Source organism: Callorhinchus milii, unplaced genomic scaffold (genome assembly GCF_018977255.1).
Source record: "Callorhinchus milii isolate IMCB2004 unplaced genomic scaffold, IMCB_Cmil_1.0 Scaffold173, whole genome shotgun sequence".
NCBI lineage: Eukaryota > Metazoa > Chordata > Chondrichthyes > Chimaeriformes > Callorhinchidae > Callorhinchus > Callorhinchus milii.
In genome coordinates, this window is record NW_024704914.1 from 54,148 (window position 1) to 59,043 (window position 4,896).

General features: G+C 42.6%; 1 non-coding gene across 1 annotated transcript; it reads right to left on the minus strand.

Annotated features, from left to right (window-relative positions):
* Positions 1 to 220: 220 nt before the first annotated feature.
* trnar-ccu lies at positions 221 to 293 on the minus strand. Its single transcript has one exon. It is a non-coding gene; the product is annotated as a tRNA-Arg (tRNA).
* Between the last annotated feature and the right edge of the window lie 4,603 nt (positions 294 to 4,896).

Below are 4,896 nucleotides of genomic sequence, written 5' to 3' on the forward strand. Positions count from 1 at the left end.
GTTTCGGGCTCAACACAAGCGTCTATCATCAACACAAGCATCCATCATCATCACCTGATGATGGACACTATACCGACGTAACTTTACCGAAAGAACCAAGAGTATAACTGAACACTGTTTTAAAACTCTCTTCTATAGGCACAGCGCCATTTTGGCTTTTCATTATCAGATTCGTTAACTTGGCTTTTTGATTTTACCAAATGAACAGCTTTTTCTCAGCAACCCCAGGTGGGACTCGAACCCACAATCCCTGGCTTAGGAGGCCAGTGCCTTGTCCATTAGGCCACTGGGGCTACATGTAGCATGATGAAAACCTGGCTTATGTACAGACTTCGTAAATAAACTCACAATTAAAAAATATATGTTTTTCCCCTTTCGTCCCCTCTGTTTAATTCATGTTGATAATTGTTTTTTTCCTAAAAAGTGGAAAATTTTGGAATTTTTTTCACGAAAATAAATTGTCACGCACAACGAGTCTGTGTGCAAAATGTCAGCTCGATTGGATCACGGGAAGTGGTTTAAAAAACGACCGAAAGATTTGCACGGTCTAAGCCAGCAAGCAAGTGAACTTAATATAAAGGATTTAAAAATACGTCAATTTTCTTTGAGATTTGAAGCTTTCGTAACTGCAAGGATTCATACTCTTAGGTTTTTTCGGTAAAGTCACGTAGGGAAAAAATAAGAAAAATATAATAATAAATGAAAAATAACTAAATTACATCACAATTGAGTTATTTTTCGTTTATTATAATTTTATAACTTTTATTACCTACGTAGTTTTACCGAAAAAAACCTAAGAGTATATCAATTATCTGTATACCGATTAAATCTAGTTTAGTTTTATCTGTATATGGATAACACGTAGTTTAGCTGTATCTGTATATCGATAAACAATATCGTGTTTTCATGTTATCTGTATATAGATGACGAATTAGTTAAGTTGAATATGTTTAAATGATGGTTTTACCTTTCCTCTACTTTGCGTGGCGGTGACGCTGATTCTGCCGAGTTGTTGAACTCAGCAGCAGCAGAAGGAGCAGTGCAGATGGAGGGTGGCATGTGATGTCGATCTGAATGTCACTTCTATTTACGATGGAGATGTGTCACGACGACCCTATCATCGTAAGTCGAAAATATCGTAAGTCGAAGATGGCCTCTAGCCTAGCCAGGAGTCTTACAGGGTGGTGGTAATCTAGCAAAACAGAGCAAGTTACAGTAGCGTACTGTATAGACTATATCCTGTGTGTTTATTAATTACAAGACTGTATTGCACAGTAACATTTAAAGTAAAAAAAAACAAGGTAAATTCTTACCTACCTATATGAACTGCAAATTAATATGAAGTTTGTTCAGGAAACAATTCTATCTGCTAGAAAAATAAACTTTTAGCATGCATTGAACGTATCGTATCGTGGTAACATTGAAATGAAATCGCTAAAGCTACGTATCATAGTGTAGTGTATGTAGTGTATAGCGTAGTGTATAGTAATAGTGTAGTGTAGTGTAGTGTATTTTTAGTGTGTAGTGTATAGTGTAGTGTATAGCGTAGTGTATAGTAATAGTATAGTGTGTAGTTTAGTGTGTAGTGTATAGTGTAGTGTATATTAGTGTGTAGTGTATAGTGTAGTGTATAGTGTAGTGTATAGTAATAGGTAGTGTTATAGTTAGTTAGTATAGTTAGTGTAGTGTATATTAGTGTGTAGTAGTAAATAAAATCGCTAAAGCTACGTATCATAAATGCATTCACCGTGGCCAATTACAGCCAACGTTAGTTGAGCGTGGACAATTCGACCCAAGCCGAAACATAACATTTACAAAAGAATGTTTTAAAATATAATTTTTTTTTTTTTAATGATAGAATATAGTGTTGTCATCAGTATGACGTAAGTATACCAAGTTTGCAGTCGATGCCACATTGGGAAGTGGGTTAAAATTGACTTTCAAGATTTGAGGATACAACAACGACAACAACAACAACGTGTAAAATTGGAATCATGGAGAGTATCTATATGAACAAGGCGCTCTACCTACAGCATGTACCGCTATAAACCTTGTGCATGTGTAGTAGTACCCCAGTGATTACCATGAACATCGGGTCATTTGTATGGGCTAAGGGTAAAAGTAGGCTCATTGTTTTTCTTACTCTTAAGTTTTTTTCCGTAAAGACACGTTGGTTAAATAATAATAATAAAATAATAATACGTGAAAATAAGTCGATGTATTTTTATTTTATTTTATTATAATTTTTTATTTTTTTACCGACATGACTTTACCGAAAAAACAACCCGCTAAGAGTATGAACCCTTGCAGTCACGAAAACTTCAAATCTAGAATCGCTGCTTTTCCCTTTAACCTCCACCTTGCCGAGGCCTACACGCACACACTCACCCCCCACTCGCTCGCTCACTCACCCACACAGCAGGAGGATGAGGTGGAGGTGGTGGTGATGAGAGGCTTGCCTGGTGAGGTGTCAGTCCCAGCACCACAGCAATGGTGGAGCAGCAGTAGCCCAGCAAGAACCCAGCCAGCACCCAGCAGCTTGACTGCAGCAGCGTCTGTGTCCAGGGCTCCGTGTAGACTCAGCTCTGTTGACTCAACACGCCCCTTGCCAAGGGCTGGCTCGACTCTGGCGAATGGTCGATGGTTCCCGCTGAGCTGTGCGGATTTAAGCTTCACAATCATGGAATGCGTTGCGAAATACCCACGTCTAGAGTCAACATCGCGTCCGGTAGACTCTGTCTACTGCTGGTGAGGAGGAGGGGTAGGGGGGGTGCGGGGGGTGCAGGGGGGGCAGTGTTGAGTCTATGGGTAGTGTTGAGTCTATGCGCAGTGTTGAGTCTATGGGCAGTGTAAGTCTATGGTGCAGTGTTGAGTCTATGGGCAGTGTTGAGTCTATGGGCAGTGTTGAGTCTATGGTGCAGTGTTGAGTCTATGGACAGTGTTGAGTCTATGGGCAGTGCTGAGTCTATGGGTAGTGTTGAGTATATGGGCAGTGTTGAGTCTATGGGCAGTGTAAGTCTATGGTGCAGTGTTGAGTCTATGGTGCAGTGTTGAGTCTATGGTGCAGTGTTGAGTCTATGGCAGGGGTCTCAAACTCAAATTACCTGGGGGCCGCTGGAGGCAGTATCTGGGTGAGGCTAGGCCGCATCAGGTATTCCACAAAAAAAAACTTTGCTAAAAAAATCCAAACTTCTCAAATGTCATTACTAACAGTTATTTAACTTCAATGGGTTCTTCTGAAAATGAATAGAATATTGAAGAACATGAACGGTTCTTCTGAACATGGCTTCTCTTGCCTACTTCTTGCTGCCAGAGACCTGGCAGTGCTTCCTCTCACATAGCTGAGCCACATTTGGCTTGAGGGAGGAAGCAGTTGAGACCCTCAGTATGGCTTGAAGATGATCATCAGTAAGTCTGGACCTGTACTTGGACTTCTTGAAGTTCAAGGTGGAGAAGAGCTTTTCACACAAATATGTGGTCCGCTTGAACATTCGGGAAAGCTCAGGGAAGCTGGGGTTCAATTCTCGCAAAAATTGCCCAAGCTCGTCTTCTTTTCCACTCACCTCCCTGAACTTGGCTTTGAGGTCAGAGTTGCACTGCAGGTCAATGAGCTCCATTTGAAGCACAGGAGGGGCATCTTGCACATCAAAGGAGAAGGGATCCGCAAAAATTTGAAAAGTGGCTCTGTGCGTCTTGAAGTCTGCAAATCTGTGATCAAATTCCTCCTGTAGCCTCAAAATGGCATCAACATACTTCTCACCACTGAATGGTGTGCCTGCATTCAGGAGTGCCTTGCATGCTGGGAAATGGCAAAGGTTTGTCTGAGAGAGCTGGGCTTTCCATAACACAAGTTTTGTGGAGAATGCTCTCACGTTGTCATAGGCAGCACTGACGAGCTGCCCCTGGCCTTGTAACTTCTTGTTCAGTACATTCAGCTCATGCGTGATGTCAACAAGAAAAGCTAAGTCCATGAACCATTTGGGATCACTTAGCACAGGAACAGCCACCCCATCCTTCTCCATGAAGGCTTTCACTTCTGCTCTCAACTCAAAAAATATCTTCAAGACGTTTCCCCTGCTGAGCCAACGTACCTCGGTGAAGTAGAGCACATCCTCATATTCTAACTCCATTTACTCTAAAAAAAGTACGGAACATCTGGTGCTTTAAGCCCCTGGATCTGATTTGGTTGATGCATTTCACAACAACAGACATCACATTGTCAAACTTCAGGCATTTGCTGCAAAGGGCCTGCTGATGGATGTCTAGTTGAGTAATGACGTTTGAGGTTGTATTCCTTGTGCACCGCAACTTTTTCTGTACAAATAAGACACGTCGGGGTGCTCATGTGCTCAACAAAGAAATATTGCATCTCCCACTTTTCCTGAAATTGTCTGTGCTCGTCACCAACCTTTCTCTTCACTGCAGGCTTTGAAAAAGACATGATTGGGGCTGTGTGACAAGATCTATATTCATTCCACTTGCTGTCGCTCACGCAATAAAGTTTCAGTCAAGTGTTTAGCCAACCAGCGACGCACGGAGACGTAATTTCCGCAAATGCACGTCATTTCCGCTTTTTTCCGGTAACAACAGGTGCGTAGATTATGGGGGGGGGGGGTAATGCGTTCCCATCAGATTTCGTCCCCACACCCCAGTCACAGGCAGACACAGCTGTAGCGGCTGCTACTATACACGCTTCTCTGTTCAAAGCACGGGGATCTGAGCCGGGATGAGCTGTGGATCTGCGCTTTGACACGCTCCGGTGCGCGCACAGTGGAGAGCCGACAGAGGGAGAGGAGAGGACTATATGAGGCAGCGTCATTGTGTGACCACGGGGTTCAAATGCTGCTGGCCACTGTCGGGGCTTTCGCTGCCTTCAGTCACATCACATTTTTCAAT